The 22,367-nt window shown below is 39.5% G+C and overlaps 1 protein-coding gene and 1 pseudogene across 2 annotated transcripts in view; one reads left to right on the top strand and one right to left on the bottom strand.

Annotated features, from left to right (window-relative positions):
- Positions 1-22,367, top strand: part of Pbx3 (PBX homeobox 3) — a 193,460-nt gene that overhangs the window by 14,153 nt on the left and 156,940 nt on the right. The gene's annotated exons all lie outside the window — the stretch shown is intronic.
- LOC117703091 (phosphoglycerate mutase 1-like) lies at positions 15,456-16,217 on the bottom strand (annotated as a pseudogene).

The raw sequence follows: 22,367 nt of genomic DNA, 5'->3' as shown, positions 1-22,367 counted from the left end.
TTGTTGATTTGGGGATTTTCTATGAATATAGCTTTACAAAACAGATGCTGTTTAAGAAAAGGGGGAACATAATTTTGTGGGCAATGAATTAAGTGTTTTTGTGGCCCTCTCATCCGTAGCTAGGAGCAGTTTGTGGACCGCGTCTGTGAACGCGGCTCATAATTGTTTTTCACACATAAGTTATGCAAATGAGCTTTTATGGCAACTGGCATAACAATTAGCATCCTCCAGCAATATTTTAGCAGGTTAATTGCAAAATTTCTAAATTGTACATCTGACTTGTTAATTAGGCATGACAGAGGTGGTAAAATAGTTATCTTCAGGCAGTGGCAGCCAGGAGCTGCTTGAAATGCAAAGAGCAAGGATTGATTGGATTTGAGGGCTGCAATTGTGGGAGCAGGGCTGCTGTCAAGTGCCGCCTAGCAGCTCTGCTCCAGCCGCTGCCTCAGAGCAAGACCAGGACTCACTGCAAGGATCCTGCCATTTACAAGTCTGCTTTATTTAACTCAACAACGTTCTCATTCCCACCTATCTGAACTGTTTATGTCGTACAGTTTGCTGTCCATCGGGATCATTGAAATGAGATGGCAACACAAAAGAAGTTCTTTTGGGCTTGAGTTTCAAGACCTTGAAAGTTTACTTTCTATTTTAAAGTCTATGTCAGCACTTGCCACTTTAAAAAACAATTTTTAGATTGGAAAGCACAATTTCCAATTTTTATTGAATGTAAATTTTAGTTATCCAGGCATCAAATGTGATCATTTGTTTTGCGATAATTTAACTTTTCAACATTATTTCCTTTCATGCTTGGTATGTTGGGGAAATACTATTTTGTTATTTATTTATTTTTAATAAAGTAAGAGAGGAAGAGAGTTAAATGTCAGAACTACAGAAAGTAGACTGGTTTACTTTGGGAAATCTATAAAATGATAATATATTATCAAGCATAGCATATTATTCTTAGGTTTTATATCAGTATAGAATTCTTCTATAGTATGGTTTAAGCAATTTTTAAATGACTTAAAATTTCTGTGGATGGTTTCATAGTTTGAATGGTATAATTTGCTATAAACATTAGTGAATGGAGCATGATGACACATGTGTATCTGCTTGTGTCACAGTGAACCATGCTCTTTGTATTTAAATTAGCTAATTACATTTTTCTGTGCATATAGTACATACAAGTACACCACATATGAAGTGAAGCATGTATGAAATCTGATGTCATCTTTGAATTCACATATATTTTCTTGACTAATCCAGATTTTGTTTAATGTTGAAATGTTATATTTTCATTTAAAAAGTAAATGTTCTACATGTGCAGCTGTGCTAATATTTTACATTTTCTTGTGACATGTGTATATGGAGAAAGTGCCATTTATGATATGTTGTCATCAATAATTTTGTCACTGAGAATAAAAGGCTTAAATTCATCCACCCAGTGGAACGTTTTATCATATTTATTTTAAGAGATGAAATTAGTGAACAGTTGGGCTCTTTATATGTAGGAGATGTGAAAATACCAGAACATTTACCCGGAATGAAGTGAACATTAGCATCTCGGTGCCAGTAAATTATACAGTGGTAGTGGTAGTATATTCTATAGATATCTAATAAATAGCTTCTATTTTTCCAAGTTTCCTTATATGTATTCTTTATATGGCCTAATTTGACAATAAAGGTGATATTAATTATTGGTTAACTTTTTAGAGTGATCTATCACATTTGAAACTATTGTATTTTGAATGAGAGTAAAACGTTGTTCCAAATCATTACATTTACTGATTAAATGCTCACCGATTTTTATCCATTGCTGTATTTGGCAATTTAAGCAAGAGTTTACCACAGTTATGCTTCAGTGGATAATATTTGGAATAGAGTAACCATTTTAATGAGTTCATTGAGGGAGATTCAGCAGGGAGCATTTCAGGTGTATTACGGCCTTTGTCTTGTCAGGATGCACATCTCTATACCATTAGAGAAAAGGTTTCAGAGTCTCACTCATCTCTGTTAATAACGATACTAGCAGCAGCAGCAGCAGCAGCAGCAGCAGCAGCAGCAGCAGCAGCAGCAGCAGCAGCAGCAGCAGCAGCAGCAGCAGCGAAGCCAAAACAATAATCTAGAGCTTCTCCTTTCCAGTAAAGTCTGGGCAGCAAGATAGAAAGCACAGGCAGGTTGAGTGTTTTTAGAAAACTTGTTAAGCGAATACCATTTCTGTGGGTTAAATTTCCATCACATTTTTAACTGTCCTAATATTGATCACCCTACAGAGGAATGAGACTGAAGCCTGGTAGTTATTAGTATAAAGAGGGTCAGCTGCAGAGACGGTCCTGAGCAGAGGCTCTCATGGTAATGATGCTGCTATTTATAGATCCCCATTTCATTAGTTGCAGAGTTTCAAGGAAGAGATTTTCTCTAGGGAAAATGGATACTTGAAGTTCATTTTCTTCTTCACATTAAGGCAGGAACATGAACAACCTTCAGTATAGTATGTGCGATTATGGTATTTTTGCAGGGGCAGTTTGTTCCTTAAATATATTTGCCGCAGTAAATGTATATTTAAAACATAATGTAGGGATTCAGAAACACTAACTGCTGTTCTGGCCGAACGGTACATTGTGTACGTTGCTCTTGATATCCTTGTCATTTTTTTTTTCTTGTAAAAATTAAATTTCAGAAATTGTCTAAAGCTGAGTATAATGATGGTCTTCTCTTTCTTCAGAGTGCTTTAGAGCCTAAGAAGGATTGTGAGAAGTGCCAGTTCCCCCAAGATCCAGTCTATCTACAGTGTGTTATCTGTCTATATTTGTGATATAGGTAATTGTGCTTTCTTTCTGGAATTCTTGACATTTGAGCTATTTTTTTTCCCTTTAAGAGAATATTTACTTAGCTAGTATTCACTTAATTAGAACTGACTGTTTAATGTTTTCTGGGCGGGTATTTATGGTATTTTCTTTGCTATATTTGCATTCCAGAAATTAAGTCCCCCTGCCATTATTCGGCAAGCCTTTCATACATTAGAATGATGAATTGAAAGCAGAAATGGGAAAAAGACTGCAATGCAATGAAAATTTAATCAGCGTCTTCTGCTGCTTTAATAAGGCAAATAATTCTTATTGGCCGCTGTGTTAAGGTTTCTAATATTTAATTCATAACAAACCTTGCATTATTCTGCAGTTGCATCGACAGCTCTACTTTGCTGCCTGCCAACAGGCAACCATAAAAACTTAAAAGCAGATGTAAATGTCTAAAACAAGGAGAATGATTAGATCTAAAGCGGTCAAAAAAAATCAACAATATTGTGAAAGAATTTGATGGATCTCTGTATTTAGTGATGTAAAAATGATATTAATTAAATTTTCTCGAACAGATTGTTTTTGACTTGGTAACCTTTTATAAAGTGTGGTCTTTAAGCAAATGTCAATAGAGTATTTGGTTATAATCTTTAAACTGGACACAAACTGTGCTGATCCTACTGGAAGTATCCCGTTTATATTCCCGTGCATATGAACTCTCAGCTAGTACTGTGCTGAAATGGAGCCAGTGGGATAAAATATTCTGTCTTTGGTTAAATCAGTTTGAGGAAAGCAGTAGCTTTTGGAGGCTGTTTTTGTTTGAAATGCCTGTTAAAAAAATGTTGTCCTGGGATTAAAGGGGTGTATGCTTTCATTTCTGACCCCCAGCTCAGATGATTCTGCAATTACACTGCCGTCTTTCTGGATTACTGTCTGGATTATCTGGGGCTTTTGTGTGAGGTTGTGTTGGGCATTACGTCTGAACTTGCAGAATGAACAAAAAGATATTGTTACTGATTCCGTGAAACAGTCTGAATCATTCAGAAAGATGTGGAGAAGAGTATTTCTATAGTGTGAAGCCAGAGAAAATGGCAACCTGCCAAAGCTAGGTGCAAGCTCTTGTTACATGGAAGGGTTGGGCCTGTTCTCATTTCTTCTTGAAATGGCTTAATTGGTGTCAGCACCCCAGGGATAAAGGCCTCTAACACTGAAATCCACACGATTCACCCTGTCTATGCTCAGTGTAGGGAAACTGGTAACAACTGGTGGTGAATGAGGAGTGAACGGTGCTGTAACAATACTCGATGATGTTTGGGATGACAGAAATTAATACGCACTTGCTTGAAGAAAGCAATGATTAATGGCAGTGAGCACGGGAACGCCGTTCCTCCTTTTACTCCACTTTGATGGGGATTGAAAAGCAAAAGGCTGTTTTCATTCTCTGTAGAAAGCAGAGGTCACACAGAGCACATTATAGCAATTTTTCCTCTCTGGTTTTTTTATTTCATAAATATTATGATAAGCATAGATTAGATAGATTTTTTTATGAAAGCTTAAAAGGATATTTTATGTCATTTGAACATTGTTGTTTATGCATAAAGAAATCACACATTCTTCTCTTCACTTGTTAGATCATTTCCCTTCATGTCAGAATAATTAGTATAATTAAGAATTAAAAAAGCTCACAAACACACAGTTGTATTAATGCTGCGTACCGTGTTGCAGCAGGAATTAAAGGGCTTAGTTTTCTAGACACTGCTGGGACAGGGTGGGACAGGAATGCTGCAGGGGCTTTTACCTTTTCCCTGCCCCTCCCCCTGGTTTTCCTCGGTGAATGTTTGACGTAAATATATTTTGCAAGGTACTTGCACTTGTCAGCATCTTTCTTAGCCATTTGATAAAGATTCTTTATTCTACAAGAAAGCCTGAAATAACAGAACTGTACTTTGGATAATGAATTCTTCATCTGTGGAGAACTTTAAAACAAAGTACAGTGTTGGCATTTTTTTCTTTTGAGTGAGAAGGCTGATATATCTTTTGGATCCGACAGGAAGACATAAATTAATAGAGTTCTGGAGTTCAGTTTCTCATTAATAATCCATTTTGTCATGGTTCTTGGCATTGTCAGGCTGGTAGCTGGTTCATATTTTGCTGAAGGATAAAAGCAGATTATGTCTTAAGGCACAGAGCAGAAATAAAGAGTTTATCGCCTTTTGGGGGAACTACATGCTATAAGAAAAACATTGTTTTGCAAAAAGTTTCAGTTTTTGCTTAGAGATACACTGCACATTTCCCTGGGTAAAGATTTTAAGATTTGAAAATGGCTCTGAGAACCTTGGAATATTATAGTTTTATATCATTGCTTAGAGTTGCCTTTGCTGATAGTTTGTAGTGCTTTACTTTTCAGAGACTGTTTTGGTAAAGTTACTACTATTTGGTATTTTATTTTTAGAACTGCATATTATCATATGGTGGTTCAAAAACAAATGCAGAAAAGTCACTGTTCTTTCCACTGGTTGTCAAGATAGTCTGTGGTCTCAGCCTGTGTTCTAAGCATGGGGTCGGAGGGGCTGCATAGTTTTAAATCATCTGAAACCTAATGAAGAGTAATTGTTTGATAATATAATCCATCCATCCATCCATCCATCCACCCATCCATCCATCCACCCATCCATCCATCCACCCATCCATCCACCCATCCACCCATAGGCTAGAATATAGTTGAAACATACTATGTAAACCAGGCTGGTTTTAAACTCACAAGAGATTTACCTTTGCCCTCTGAGCCTTTGAGTGCTGGGATTAAAGGTGTGTAGACTGTGCTCTGCTAGTTACCTGGTTTTGTTTTTGTTTGTTTGTTTTTAAAAGAGAATTAAGAAAGATTCTATATTATCACTGGCCTTGGTCACAGAAATTCTAAATGGTACCATTTAAGCTTGCTTCTGTTTACATTTTGATGAATCTTATAAAGATTGAGATACTGCGCCCTTCCTGATACCCAAGGGTGTTGTTACAAGCTGTCTTAGGGACCATGTCCTTTGAGTGTAGATGGGTGCAAGTGATATGAGTTGTCTTGTCTTCTTGTGTTTCAGAGTATTTTTGTCATGTATCCTGTAAGCCTTCTAAAACAGGTATGCTTTAGAAATAGACAAATGAAAATTGTTACATCCTTTTTTTTTTTTTTTTTTTTTTTTTGGTTTTTCGAGACAGGGTTTCTCTGTGTAGTCCTGGCTGTCCTGGAACTCACTTTGTAGACCAGGCTTGTTACAGGATCTTATGCTGTATTCTCAGCTAGCCCTATTTTGTTTGTTTGTTCATTTTTTTAGTTCCCCAAGTAACGCATGCGGGGTGTGCAGAGTCCCAAGTGTTTGCTGAGATAGCAATCGATGAGAGAGTTATACCCAGGCTATCGGGTGGAGGAGAGTGTTGAATTATGAGCTAGTGGAGAGTATAGGAGAGGCTTCACTTACTCTACTTTAAAGACTTGGTTCTTGTCAATAATTAGTAAATCTTGATGTTTTCTGAGTCATTAAAGTTCATCATTAGATAAAACTGGCCCAAATTAATACTTATAAATAGTATGCAATAAAGATTCATTTAGGAGCTGGAGAGGTGGCTCAGTGGTTAAGAGCACTGACTGCTCTGCCAGAGGACTAGGGTTCAGTTCTCAGCAATCACATAGCAGCTCACAGCTGTCTGTAACTCCTGTTCCAGGGGATCGACATCCTTAGACAAACACACTTACAGACAAAACACTAATGTACATAAAAAAGAAAAAGAATAATTTAGGAATAGAAGGATTTTTTTTTCTTTTTTCCTCTCCAAATTCTCTATTGGAATACTGTAAGCATTTAGAGGCCAGGGTCTGTTTATCTTTTCTTTCTCTGTACACACACACACACACACACACACACACACACACACACACACTACTGAACACGTTGAATCTTCTAGCTCTTTGTTTTTTGTCAACGTGATGCAAACCTAAACACATCTGTGAAGAGGGAATCTGAATTGAGAAAATTGCTTCCTATTATTGGTCTATAGGCTAGTCCATGGGGCATTTTCTTGATTTGATTGATGTGGGAGAGTCCATCCCACTGGGGAAATCCCCCCGGTAGGTAGTCCTGGATGTATAAGAAAGCTGGCCAAACAAGCTGGTAAGCAGGGTTCTTCATGGCTTCTATTTTAGTTCCTGTCTTGATTTCCTGCCCTGACTTCCCTCAGTGATGGACTCTTACCTAGAAGTGTAAGATGAAATAAACCCTTTCCTCCCCAGTTTGCTTTTGGTTATAGCATTTTAACACAGTAGTTGAAACCCTAATAGAGGGGCCGGGCAGTGGTGGCGCACGCCTTTAATCCCGGCACTTGGGAGGCAGAGGCAGGCGGATTTCTGAGTTTGAGGCCAGCCTGGTCTACAGAGTGAGTTCCAGGACAGTCAAGGCTACACAGAGAAACCCTGTCTCAAAAAACCAAAAAAAAAAAAAAAAAAAAAAAAAAAAAAAGAAAGAAAGAAAGAAAAGAAAAAAAGAAACCCTAACAGAGACATCTTTCATATAGAATTTATCTTAATTTATCTTAATTTTATCAGCTACAGTATATATGGGAAAACTGCCACAGCTGTTACCTAGATCTTAAGTAATTTATATGTAAATTGTTTATAAAAGTAATTTATATGTATTGCTGTTTCCATTGTTATCATTTGTGAGAATATTCTAAAAGAAAAGATTTCATGTTAAAAACTGATAACAAGCTTAATGTTGCTTTAATTCACCTTTAAGTTTTTACTTTAAAACTAAGTGTGATAAAGCAATCTATTTCAGAGGTAGGAAAATTTACGTTCCCCAAAAGAAGTTTTGAATTATGATGTAAAACATGTTTCTCTGTAGAGTTAGAAAGGATATTTGTTTTAGTACATGGTAATGAAATCTTAAAGAGTAGATTTTGACAAGAGACATTTTGCTGACATAGACTATTTTGTTCATTTTGACTCTCAAATAAGTTCATCTGTCATAATGATTGATTTATATTCATTTTACACTGTACAGTTTTATAGCTGAGTTTTCAATCTATAAACTAGAAATCCCTGTTTAAGTTAATGACAAAATTAAATAATTATCTCCAGAAGTGACTGATTGGTCACATGTATTTGACTAGTCCAAAGATTAGCACAGGATTAGTTAGATCAAAAGGTATTACAGTCATGAGTTATTTAAGTGAGTGCTAATTTTAAATAGCATGAGCAGGAGCACAGAAGATAGGAAGTTATCATTTACTTAATTGCTGTAGGATTTTGTTCCTTTGAACTTGTGAATTTACATGTAATACAGCCTTGTTGAACCGTTTATTTCCTAGTTTGAATTGGCTATTGGTTTGTTGCTTGTCAACAAAGTTAAGGACATGGAAAATCATGATCCCTACCTGCCTTGTTGTGACTGTTACAGAAATTTGGAAGATGTTTTTTTGTTTCTTTTGTTTTTTACCTCAAAAATGAAATAATTGTACTCTAAAGCCATAGAATGTTGGATTCCTGAATGGCTGTACTGAAAACCAGTGCATGTGACTGGCGAACATGGTGACTGCCAAGAGGTGAGTTATAGCAGCTCTGTGGTTTAGGTGGACGTCAAACTAGTCAATGTCGTTAAACTCATTGCCAAGGATTTTGCTTCATGGAAACTATTAAGATGTGGAAAGCTCACAACTATTTAGTGAATATTTTATTTCTTTTTCTTTATTGCTAAAATTTATATAATTCAGTTATTGTTTTTTTTTTCTGTGTTACTATCAATGTCTACCCATCCTGACAGTCAGTGTCTATATTTCTAGAAAAGGATGTGTACTTAGAAAGGTTTGAATATGGTTTCAGGATATTACTCAATACCTGAAGATTATTAACGAATCTCCTGGAGACACTGAATTTCAGGTTTTGTTCTGTTCTGTTTTCTGTTTTGACATAGTCTCATGTAGCCCAGGCTGACCTGGTCTTAAGTGGGTACAGTATAGCCAAGGTTGGACTTGAACATCTGATCCTGCCTCCACCTCCTGAAGGCTGAGATTATAGGAGTGCTCATACCTCAGCTGGGAGCTTTTATTTGGTGTTAGGGAGGGACCCCAAGGTTTCATGCATGCTGGGCCAAGGAGTATATCAATGGCCTGTATTCTCTCCTTCCCTCTTCACCCTCTTTCCATCCCAACTTTCTTTCTTCCTCACTCCCTCCATCTCTCCCATTTATTTTAAAAAAGCATCCTTTGTCCCAGTTTGTAAACTTGAGCCTGTTAGGTTCACTCTTATAAAGGTCTATTCGTATTCATAGCACCAGTGATCCCTGAACCTAGTACCTGTTTGTCTGACCATATAGGGGAGAAGGACCTTGAGAAAGAGGAGTTGAACTAACTAATACCTGAGTGGGAAGAACAGGCTAGCGTGATAAAGTGATAAAGTGATAAAGTGGGAGGTAGAACGAGAGTGAAAAGGTGGGGGATGATGAGGAAACTTCAGACGGAACTGTTTAAGTATGCATTGGCCAGGGTGTTTATTTCTTCTTTTCCTTTTTTCATTTTTTTTTGACAAAGTCTCACTATAGAGCTCTTACTGGCCTAGATGCACGTTACTTGTGCAGTTTGACTTAGGTGGTGTTCTTTTGATTTTCTTATAAACATTGTGTTAGCCGGCCAAGCATTGTTCTTTGTTCTGTATGCTATGTACAAATAAGTACCTGTATTCCAGCTAAAATGCATGATCCAATGTATCATGTATGATACATTGATATGTAGACCAGGCAGTCCTCAAACTCACAGAGATCCACTTGCCTCTGCCTCCAGAGTGCTTTAATTAAAGGTGTGTGCCACCGTGTCCACTGCCCAGCTCACTCTGACTGGATGCTGCTGCTGCTGCTGCTGCTACTGTTGGTTTCAGCCTGGGTTCCAGACACTCCGTAGAGTGAGGATTTGTCATATTTGCAACTCTTCTGCTGCTTGGTGATATGAGATTTAACTTTTACCTGATGGTAGTATTTAATATACACACATTCTTGGATAAAAATTTGTATTTCATTTGTTAAACTATGCTGTATCAACACTTTTGAGCAAATTACTTCAGAGATTCTTAAACTGTGATCTCAGGACCTCTTTATATTCTTAATAGAGTTTTTGTTTATATGAGCTCAATATTGATCAGTATTTAACTGTAGTAGAAATTAAAACAAACTAAAAATATTTTAGTTTCTTAGCCCATTGCATACTAGCATAGATAACATTACGATTATCTGTTCATTATGTGATATCCCAAACGATGTTTTCTGAAATTGAATAAAGCAGAAGAAGATAGTATGAGGACTGGCACTGTTTACATTTTTTGCAAGTCTTTTTATTGTCAGGCTTACTAGAAGACAGCTAGGTTCTTATTTCTACTTCTGTAGTCTAATTTCATGCGGTGATGGTCTCCCTGCATAGGACTGGCTGTCCTGCTATGTAGGTCTTTAGGTCAGTCTGGCTCCAGATTTATGAGGATCTTTCTGCCTCTGCTTCGGAAGTGCTGGCATTATAGGTGCTTGACACCATACCTAGCTAGTTTACACTTTTGAATGTTTTTTTTTATCTTAAGCATCTAAAAATACCAAAGGGTGGGCATCTTTGTCTCCTGAATGTTAGCAATTCATTATTACCTTATCAAAACACTACATTTGTCCATGTTATTACAAAACTCACCAAATCACCACCAAATTTGGAAACGTTATTTCATTGGTGGGGGCACAGTTCAGGGTCTCATGCATGTGCATATATCAGCCACCTGCTGTGACACTTAGTCACACCCCAGGTATCACTAGGAAAATTTTTAAAATTTCAGATGTCACACAGCAATGGATGTTTCCAAAATCTAACATTAGCTTGAAAGATTGTGTTTTGTTGTTGGCATCCAAACTATCTACTATTTTTCTTGAAATATCATGCTTACTTGGTTCAGTTTTGAAAAAAATGTCTTCCCGAGTCTGTAAGCTGCAGTAACCGCAGTCTGTCAGTCATTCCTTCTGAGTGAGTGGATCTCTTGAAAATCACAGAGGTGCTTGTGCTTTTGCCTAAGGCTTTGGGTAGAGTTCTTATTTTGTCACAGAGTGTTAGACATATACTCAAGTCATAGTTGATAATTTTTAGTTTCATCAAGGACATTCTGAAGCGAGCTGCCTTTTTTTTTTTTCCTTCTGGTTTTAAGCAGCAATGTTAATGACATAGGCTTCTGTCACTGTGTGAGGTGCACTGCTTTCTTTGCTTCGTGCTAAAGCACCAGCTATGCAGTCCGGTTTTGCTTTGTGCCCCATCAATGGAAATGTCAACACAGTGACAAAAAGACGACTATCTCAGGACTGTGAAAATAACTGACGGTGTGTACCTCCAAAAGGACTGTGAGCACTGGAAGCCTATGTGCGGTGAGATACATATATAATTTGCTCTGAGTCCTTCATTTTTTCCTATATCTCTTTCACTTGACAGTAAAGTTCCTTGAAAAGGAAGAGGTATTTAGGATGCTGGTTCTAAAGGCAGTAGTATACCTTCAAATCTTCCTTCTGACCTAGGCTGGAGCTGGGGTAGTGCTTGTTAAATGCTTTCCTCAGTATGATGCTCTGGTGAATACTCTTCAGTGTTAAACAGCCTTTGCCCTTAGAGAGTGGACCCTGTCATCAGTCTGCACACACAAAGGAAAGAGGGGACAGGTCAACAGATGCATATTCCTTGAATCACAGTTCTCCAGTAGAATGTGTAAGTTTCCTGGGAGGAGTGGACAAGTCGCTGACTGATTATTTGTAAAATAAAGAAGTTGAGCTAGATGCTTAGACTCTCAGTCAGCTGCAGTGCTCCATGAGGTTTTGCTTGGTAGTTATTGTTTGCCCATTTACCAACTTCATTTGCTCTTTAAGGTGAACATATTAGGGCTTGTGCTTAATATCATTTTGTTGATTAAGCATTGACATTTTTGCAGTATGAAAAAATGGAATGGATAACAGAGAAGTAGAGAAGACTTGTCAGAGAGAAGGCTTATAGGGTAAATAGATTTTATGTGCAGAGAAGAAATGTGGGTGTTGAGGGTTGTGCAATGGGGGAAATAGCTAATATAACTCCAAATTTGTCTTTTTACCGTTCTCCAGTATGGCAGAGAAGTTTGAGTTTAGGCTTAACACACCGGTCTGTGAGTTGCAAAGTCTGTCATTGGTAGATTCCCAATGTTGCCATGTGTTGTATATGAGTTACTAAAAGAGATCAGCAAACTAAGGTGTGGATCTGAACAGAAATACTGCCGATTCCGAGCCCCCTTTGGCTCTATTAATTTTGACCTGAGAGCTGTGCTTTCTTTTTGAGAGGGGAACCATCTTTGGATAATTGTTCTCTGACATTTTCAAAGAAGGAATGCAGCTCAGTAGGGAAAGATGGTCTCCAAATCCAGGTTCTACCTAGCCCAGCCCAGCATTGATGCCTCTTCCCCCAACCCCGCCCCTCCATACCCTCCTTCCCCTATTTAGAATGCTAGTGAGAGGGACTTGGTGAATCCTGGAAGGTGCAATTTAGCTTTTTGAAAAGGAGAGAGGGTGCCTGTGATGCAATTTTGTGTTCAGGCAAATCAAATCGGAAAGGTGGAAAAGCTGCCATTGTGGCAGTATTTAAGGAGAAAAGACTCCAGAGACTGTGTGTTTTGGAAATATTTGACAACATTAGCAACGTCAACTACTGACACAAAAAAGAACCACCTCTTTGGCAAATCTTCCACAGCTGTGCCTGGAAAAGCAGCTTCATCGTAACGTTCCCACAAACTGTCATCAGCCGTGCAGCCGCAGCTCCACAAATCAGAAATGATCTCTTCAGGCGCTGCTGTCAAGTGTTATTCAAATAATACCAGCCTCACATTTGAATAACAGCAGACATTTTGAATTAATTAATCAGATGAGATAGTCTAGGCCTTTTCTCATTAGTCTCTGGGTCAGGCTGGGGAAGATATATGTGGTGGTGATGATACACTTGCCTTTAATCATGATTTATGAAGATTTAGGATTGTGTGTGATTTGTCAGAGGTTCTGGGAAAAGGCTGGTGCATATTTCATTACCTAATCTGAGATTGATTTTATGATGCTAGCAGAGCCCACACTGTTGTTGAAATGCATGGGAAGTCCAGGGCACCACAGGCAGGCTTCTTCTCATTGCCTTGTCTTTGCAACTGGCAGCCAGTGCTGGGAACCTTAGCTGCTTCTAGTTAGCAGTTCTTGCTTTAATTATGGGCAGAGTTTTTACTGTGTCCAATGGGAGAAGTTTCAGTGGCTGTTGAGCTAAAATATATACCAGACATCATAACTCTGACCTGGTATGAATCATGGACAGAGTTGGTATATTTCATGGATTGGTCACGGTAAAGATATACCATTTCATGGCTTGTCAAAGATTAATAGAAAAATCTTATTAAAATGGAGCAAATACTGAAAGAGCAAACCAGTGTCCTTTTCCTCACATTATCTTATACTCAGGATTAATTTCAGCACTACTAGATGTAAAATCATGTTTTTGTCTGTTGTTCAAACCATGAATAATTTACGATAAACTAAAATAATTACGCAAAAATATCCAGCTTAGTGCTGGGTGTGCAGCAGGTGCTGATGTTTGCTCATTTCCCTTTTACCCGCGTTTCCCTCTTTCCATTCCACTTTTAAAGTTCTGTTACCTTGTTGAACTTTTGCATTCCTAACTTATAAAAAATCCTGTTGATCTTAATTTCCCCAAGGAAGGTTTATTTGAAGGAGAGAGAGACTGTCGCCTCAGCAGACCGGATGATGTGTGTTATGGTGGGTGAGGGTGAGGGTGAGGAGGATAGCCATGGTTATGGTGGGGTGATGGTGGGGTGATGGTGGGTGAGAATGGGGTGACTGTCATGATGATGATGGGGGAGGGGTAAATACATGAGAAATTGAGTGTTAGCCTCTTAGCATTTGGGGACTGGACTGACCAACTAACTCACAGTGGATCCTACTATAACACCTGTCTCTGCAGGCAGCTACATATTTACAAATTAATGTTTTTTTTTTCTTCCTTCTCTCACACAAACTAAAATACAAGTTGTTCAAAATATTTAGGAATAATAAGGTCATTTTAAATATTGTTACACAACTTTAAAAGTTACTTTTCCATTTTTTAGGTTCATCTATCAGGTATTGTATTACTGGGGTGACTGGTCAGTGCTTTGGGAACTGGTTAGTATTGGTTTCGTAATGCCCGGTGCATTTCAGTGCATTAAAGGAGGCTGACAGTCTAACTGGTGTTCACTTTGGGGAGGGCAGTTTCCAGATAATAGGATGTGTTGATATTAGGAGAGGACAATATTTAAGGGTAGTTTGGGAGGCACTTGCTGCAGAACAACCCTAATGTCTGAATGAAGTAGATCTGGGTCCCACTCCTAACTGCTACACATTGATCTGTAACCTTGGCAAGTTACCTAATTTTTTCTGAGGTTTAGTTTTCTTTTACCTAAAACGAGGCCATTAATACCCAGCATTCAGGGTTGTGGTGAAGATTAGAGGAGATTGTGTGTACAATACCTAATGAGTTGTCTGCATGTAGCAGGTGTTGCAAAAATGATAGCTATTGCTGTTATTTTTCCTGCTTGCTTCCTTCCTTCCTTCCTTCCTTCCTTCCTTCCTTCCTTCCTTCCTTCCTTCCTCCCTCCCTCCCTCCCTCCCTCCCTCCCTCCCTCCCTCCCTCCTTTCTTTCTTTCTTTCTTTCTTTCTTCTTTCTTTTTCTTTCATTGCACACCACTCCTTTATTATACTGATCTGGAAAGAGACTTAGTTATGCCCAAACGAGTTCTGAACCCACACGGTAGGGTCAAACAGCTGGAACATGATTAAGACAGTGAAAGACAAAAATTTGGACATGATCAAGGGGCACTTCACCTCTATGAAACAAGGTAAAGGGATTCAAACATAGCAAGAGGTATAAGGAGTTTATCCCATTTCATATGAGGAATGGCTTATTTTCTGGTGACACAGGACTGTTTCAACTGCCACTAGCAACCTCAGAGTTGCTTTTGTGTGCTGATATAATGTATATATACTTTTTTTTTTGTAAAAGTAAATGTAATACATAGACTTGACAAGATTGATCCCAACCTTCTAGGGCCAGCAGCTCCTTTAGGGTCAGAGAGAAAGTAGGGTCTTTTAAATCACCATGAGGTTACTTTCACTCTCCACTGGAATGACTATACCCCCAGTTACCTAATTGCAATGAGTGCAGGACAGGTGACAGGGATAAAACTGGACTGCAGCTTCTCCTCATTGGTCATACCACAGCAGAGTTCCTCCCTGACTTCTTCCTAAGCAGACCCTTAGTAAACAAAGAGCTAAGAAAAACTACAATTACCGTCTCTCAACTCTCCTTGTACAGGGAGCCGTCCCTGGATGTGGACCAAGAACCTGCACCCCCAGAGGTGTTATCCTGACTAGATTCTATGGAGGGAGTGGGTGCAGAGGATGAAATACTAAACTGAAAATGGGAGCCACAGGTTCCCATCTGCAGCTACAATTTAAACTTAAGATCCTAAAGGTGTTGTCAGTGTGATGGGTGCTGGGGAGGGTGCAGGAGGCAGAACAGGCAGGGAGGGTGTCAGGAGAGGAGTCTGCCTCCTCACCTTCATGTCTTCACCTTGCCCTGAGCAGTCACAGCTTCCATGGCTTTACGCACGGTCTCCTCATCCCCCAGGAACTGCATGGGCTTGATGGGCTTCAAGTTCTTGTCCAATTCATAGACAATGGGAATACCCGTGGGCAGGTTCAGCTCCATGATGGCCTCTTCTGAGAGACTCTCCAAATGCTTGACGATGCCCAAAGGCTGTTGACATGGGCGACAATCAAGACCCTTTACCCCTCCTTGATCTGGGGCACAGTTTCTTCATTCCAGAAGGGCAGTGCTCTGGCAATAGTATCCTTCAGGCTCTCACAGGAGGGTAGCTGGTCCTCAGTAAGGTCTGCGTACCTGTGATCCTTGCTGATGTTGCTGTAGAAGAGATGATCAGGCTCCATGGGAGGTGGTGGGACATCGTAAGACCGTCTCCAGATCTTTACCTGTGCCTCACCATGCTTAGCTGCAGTTTCTGCTTTATTGAGACCTGTTAGACCCCCATAGTGTCACTCATTGAGGCGCCAAGTCCTGACCACTGGCAACCACATCTGGTCAATGGCATCCAGGACTGTCCAGAGGGTCTGGATTGCTCTTTTCTGCACAGAGGTGAAGCAGATGTCAGATTCATAGCCAGCATTTTGCAACGACTGCCTGCCGCGCTTCGCTTCTTCATGGCCGGCTGGCCTGGTTGGCATCATACCAGCTGCTGAAGTGGTTCTCCAGGTTCCAGGTGCTCTCGCCATGCCGGATCAGCACCAGCTTGTAGGCAGCCATGGCGACAGGTAGAGAATGTGGCAGCAATTCTGCTCATTTATTTCTTAAATAAACTTTGTGAGATCCCGGTATGGAGGCACATGCCTTTATCCTAGTACTTGGGAGCTGGAGGCCTGAGGTTTGTGAGTTCAAGGTCTTCATCCTCTGCTTCATAATGTATTTGAAGTCAACATGGGCTAGATGAGACCTTGTCTCAAAACCAAATCAACAAACGTGGGGACTTACTGTACTCAATGACATAAATGAGACCTCAGAGGCACAGCAAGTGCTTTCTGTTGAGAAACAGGCTGGAGAGTGCACCAGGACTCCTATGATGAAGGGGCAGTAGGGACTGCCTCAGCAGTGTTACTGTGCTTTGTAACAGCCAGAGAGAGGTCTTTAGCCTGCATTGGGTAGCTCTGAGTGGCGCAAGCTCCAAAGTAGACTAGAATTTTCCAGGTTTTGCTCCAGAACTGTTGGAATAAATGGTCAGTAATTATATGTAATGGTTAATAACAGGGACTTAAAAATGCTCAGCAGTGGTTGAAGGAAAACCGAGAAGTGAGAAGGCTTAGATCTGTGCTTCTCAGCCTGTGAGTTGCAAACCCTCTGGCAACCCTCTGTCTCCAAAAATATTTATATTATGATTTACTACAATAGTAAAATTATAGTGATAAAATAGCCACAAAAATACTTCTATGGTTAGGGGTCACTACAACACGAGGAACTGTATTAAAGGGTCGCAGCATTTGGAAGATTGAGAACCACTGGCTTAGGTGATTGATTAGAATCATTTTATCTTTTCTCATTGGTGGCTCATGCCTACTTATCCTTCAGATTCTGAGCTGTGTCCTTCTAGAACATGTTTTTGAACTTTCAATTCCTTTTTTAAAAATTACTCTTTACTTATGTGTGTGTTCATGTGTATATGCAGCATAGTGCATGTGTGCAGTTCAGAGGACAACTTCATGGAATTGGTTCTCTCCTTTTACATTTGTTCCAAGGATTGAACTCAGGTCACCAGGCTTCTTGGCAAGCTCTACCTAGCCCTTTTGCTGGCCTGACCTCTCAGGTCTGTTAGTTACCTGTTTTATGTGCCCAATAGGAGCCTGTTCCCTCCCCCCCCCCCCCCCAACTTGGTTATTATGTTCATGATTCTGTATTTAAGTTTCTTTTCTTGTCAGTGAACTGTGAACTCTAATTGGACAGAGAGTGTGTTTTGTCCCTTGGTGTATCTTCCTTGTTGAAGTGAGCTCAGTGTTGTATGTGACAGGGAAAGGAGAAAGTAAAGTGCTTGTTAGTTTTGGTGAAGGCTTCGGGGCAATGCAGGGTGGGATTGCAGGCTGTGTGTTTGCTTATTATCACCCTCCTTAAATAATACACATCATTTCCTAAGTGTTTATATCGACTCATAGAAGTAGATGCTTGTTCCATCTGCTTGAGGATATTCATTTTATATTTAGTAAAACGCAACAGTGTGAAAGTAGCCATTTGAACTATACACAGTTCAGTGTCATTTTCTACAGCACAGTGTTACACGACCACCATTTGCTCTTGTCCCAAAATATTTTCATCATCTTAAGAGATTTTTTTTCTTTGCCTTTTATTATGTGTTCTTTCCCCACTCTCTGCCAACCACCAATGTGTCTCCTATCTGTATAAATTTATCCTTTCTGAATGCTTCATATTAATGGAATTATTTAATATGTAGTATTTTCATTGGTTTCTTCCAACTAATAATGTTTTAAAGGTTCACTTTTATGGCTGAGTAATATTCCATTATGGATATATTACAGTTTATCAGTTGATAAAAAAATAGTTTTTTTTTTTTTTGTTTTGTTTTTTGGCTCTTGTGAATAATGCCGTTATGACCATTACAAGTATTTGCTTGTTTATGTTTTCAGTTCTTGGGTGTCTATGTGTAGATAGTGCTGGAATTGGATCATATGGTACCTATATTTACCTATATTTGTGCGCATGTTTCTGGGAATGAGACCCAAGGCCTCAAGTGCTGAATTATCTGTTCTTTTAACTAAGGAAATGTCCAACTATTTTCCACAGTAACTATTGCATTTTACAGTTATACCAGCATCGTATGGTCCTAGTTTTTAGAAATACTTGATTTTTTCTGATTTTCTAATTTCAGTGGTCCTGGGCAGTGAAGTGGTATCTTTTTGTGGTTTTAATTGGGGAGTTTTTTTTCTTCATTTTTAAAAAAAACTTTAAAGGTTCTTTGTAAATCCACTCATCTCCCCTCCTCTTTACTGCCTCCACCCTTGTAGCACCCTCCTCCACTGACATAGAGAAAAAAATCTTACTTCACTGGGACTCATGTTATCACTTTGTATCGTGGAGATCCTGGAGTTTTGGATCTTTAGAATCAGCCCCATCATGCACTCCAGCAGTTCATTGATGGGGTAGATGTTGGGGTAGGTCAATTCAAAGCCCTGGATTTGGGCCTGAGAAGTATCTGAACTGGTCAGCCTGCTGGCTCTCCAGCTCTCCTGCCCTTGGGGCCAATTCATTGGCAACCCCCCACCTCCCAATTTCCCTCAACCAGGGCCATCTCTATCCTGCTGCCCAGGTGAGATGTTGCAATGGGTAAGAGACATGGCTTTTCTACCTGCCATAGTTGACAAGGGATGAGTGAGGAGGGCATCTCTTCCTCATCTGTGCCACCACACAGCAGACAAGAGGCAGGATGGGCTCTCCTACTGTCACACCCTTTTGGTCAGCTCATGCCCCCTCCTCCATGGCTCCCCAATCAGGTTCAGATCTATTGTGCTGCCCAGGTGAGGAGCAAGCAAGGGTAGCTCCCCTGCTCTCATGGCCCCTATTGGGACCAGCTCTCCCACCTGTCTAGAGGGTGGTGAGGGACAAAGGAAGGGAAGGAAGGAGATCTCTCTCTTGCCTATGTCCTATGTCACCACACAGCAGACAAGAGGCAGGGCCAGCTCTTGTGGGATTTTTTTTTTTTTTTTTTTTTTTTTTTTTTGGTGTGTGTGTGTGTGTGTGAGAGAGAGAGAGAGAGAGAGAGAGAGAGAGAGAGAGAGAGAGAGAGAGAGAGAGAGAGAGAGAAATGTCTATTCAGTTTGAGCCCTTTGTCTTGCTGAGGAGTTTTTTTTTTTTTTTTTTTTTTTTTTTTTTTTAAGAATTTATTTATTTTATTTTGTGTAAGTACACTGTAGCTGTCTTCAGACACCCATATGAGGGCATCAGATCTCATTATGGATGGTTGTGAGCCACCATGTGGTTGCTGGGATTTGAACTCATGACCTCTGGAAGAGCAGTCAGTGCTCTTAACCACTGAGCCATCTCACCAGCCCCTGTTTTTTTTTTTTTTTTTTTTTTTTTTTTTTGAGACAGAGTTTCTCTGTGTAGCCCTGGCTATCCTGGAACTCACTCTGTAGACCAGGCTGGCCTCGAACTCAGAAATCCGCCTGCCTCTGCCTCCCAAGTGCTGGGATTAAAGGCGTGCGCCACCACCACCCGGCATCTTGCTGAGGAGTTATGGGCACTCTTTTTGTTCTGGATGCTAGGCCTGTAACAGATGTATAATTTGCAAATATTTTCTGTTCTGTTTTGTTGAAAATATTGACTTCTTATACACTAAATGTTTTAAATGTTGTTGAAGTTTGTAATTTTGATACATCTAAGGATTCATTGCTGAATCCAAAATCAAAATACTATTTTTTTAAAATAATATATTTTTATTTTATATGCATTGGTGTTTTGCCTACATGTATATCTTTGTGATGATGTTAGATTCTCTGAAACTAGAGTTACAGATAGTTGTGAGCTGCCATGTGGTTGTTGGGAAAGAACCTGAGTCCTCTGGGAGAGCAGCCAGTGTTCTTAACCTCTGAGCTATCCCCGCCCCCAAATTATTTTTTAAGAAGTTATTTATTTACTTTTTATTTTATGTGTATAGATATTTTGTCTTCATGTATATCTGTACCACCTATGTATCAACAGAGGTCAGGAAAGGTGTTGGGACCCCTGGAACTGGAGTTATACATGGTTGTAAGCTGCCATGTTGGTGCTGGGAGCTGAACCCAGGTCCTCTGGAAGAACATCTGGTACTCTTAATCACTGAACCAGCTGTCTAGCTCCCAGATTCCTACCTATGTTGTTAAGGTTTTATAGCTGTAGTTCTTATATCCATGTGGTTAGTTCACTAGAGTGAGTTCTGTCCATGGTGTAAAGTAGGGACCCCACCCCATTCTTTTGGATGTGTCTATCCAGTTGCCTCAGCACCATTTGTTTGTGATTCTGTTCTTTGTTGGTACCTTTATTGAAAATAAATTGACTGTTGACATATGATTTTGATTTTGGAGTGTGCTGCTGTTAGCCAACCTGGAAGGGAAGAGTCATGTAAGTCTGTTAAGGTTAGACATGAAACTAAAGGATTTGGAGTTTACTCTGCTGGTCTTGCTTTGGTCCAATATTTCTTCACTATGTCCCCATTTCTCCCTTTGGAATGGCAGTGTATATTCTGTGTCATTGCATGTTGGAAGTTTGTAATTTGTTTTTTTTTGTTTTTGATCTTACACAGTATATAAGTTAAGAGGTAGTCTTGCATCTTAGAAGAGATCTTAACTTTTAAATTGTTTTGACTGTGAAAGATGATGGGGACTTTTGAAGTTGTGTGCAGTGTCTGTGGAGGCCTATAGAGGTTGATATATGACTGTGAACTATCTAATGTAGATGCTGGGGTCCAAACCTGGGCCCCCAGCAAAAACAGTTCTGTTTCTTAATCACTGGGCCATTTCTCTAGCCCCCCCCCAAACTGATCTTTATGTGTTGATATTCTGCCTTGTATCTGCTCAAATTTTATTGACTCTGGTAGGCTTTTTGTGTTGGAGGGGTGTCACACCATCAAAAAAGAGAATATTTTACTTATTGACCTGGCAAACCTTTTTTTTTTTTTTTTTTTTTTTTTTTGAGACAGAGCTTCTCTGTGTACCTTTGTCCTGAAACTTGCTCTGTAGACCAGACTGGCCTGAACTCGTAGACATCCACCTGCCTCTGCCTCCCATGTGCCAGGATTAAGGTGTTTACTACTAAGATTTGGTGACCTGGTGAACTTTTGTGTGTGTGTTTTGATACAGGGTTTATTTGTGTAACCCTGGCTGATCTGGACTTGTTTTATATAGACCAGGTTGGCCTCAAACTCAGAAAGACCCTCTGCCTCTGCCTCCTCAAGTACTGGGATCAAAAGCATGCACCACCATGCTTGGCCTGACCTGGTGAACTTTTAACACAAAGTTAACTAGCTGTGGAGGAAATAGGTTTTCTTTCTGCCTGGTTTTGATCTTCAAGAGTAAGCTTTGAGTCATCACTGTGTATGATGCCAGTTGTGGGCTTTTCATAAGTGTCACCTCCTTGAAATAGTTTGAAGATTTAGGTTATATGTGTGTACACACACACACACAGACACACACACACACATTAATGTTTTGCCTGTATGCATGTATGTGTACCACATGTGTGATGGTGCCCTTGGAGTTATGGATGGTTGGTAGTCACCATCTTGGCTCTCCTGTTTTGACTACTAATTCAGTCTTTCTTAGAGATCATCTCAAATTAAGACTGTTTTTCTTAAGTCTGTGTAGGTAATTTGAGTGCTTTCAAGAAATAGTCCATTTCTTCCAAGTGGTGGTAGTAATACAATGTTCATAGCATTCTTATTTGTTTGTTTCTGCAGTGTTGATAATAGATTTTGGGGTTCGCTGTTGAAAGTATTTTTTTTTTTTTAGAATCTTTGATTTCTGTAGATTAGTAGTAATATTTCCACTTTCACTTCTGGGTTTTATTTTAGTTCATCTTCTTTTCTTCTATCATAGCTATGGTGTGCTTATTTTGACTTCTGATTCTGTTTATTTTTATTCTGTTTTGGCAGTTTCCACTTCAGTGTTTATTATATCCTTTCTCTTGCTACCTTTAGATTTATTTTGTTCTGTTTCATTAAGGTATGAGGTTATGTTATTGACTTGAGATTTTTTTTCTTGCTTCCTGCCCTGCTCTGTTTCTCCTCTCTTTGGCACTCCTAGGATGAACACATAAGTTCTTGCAGGCACCTTCCTTTTTCTTCTTTTCATATTCGTCACGTGCAGCCTCTTCTTGGAGCTGTGTTCAGCTTTGTAAGTGAGTGTATGCTTGCACAGGTGC

This window comes from Arvicanthis niloticus, chromosome 2, assembly GCF_011762505.2.
Source record: "Arvicanthis niloticus isolate mArvNil1 chromosome 2, mArvNil1.pat.X, whole genome shotgun sequence".
Taxonomy (NCBI): domain Eukaryota; kingdom Metazoa; phylum Chordata; class Mammalia; order Rodentia; family Muridae; genus Arvicanthis; species Arvicanthis niloticus.
The sequence above is the reverse complement of the archived record's forward strand: the minus strand, read 5'-3'. Positions and strand labels throughout refer to the sequence as shown.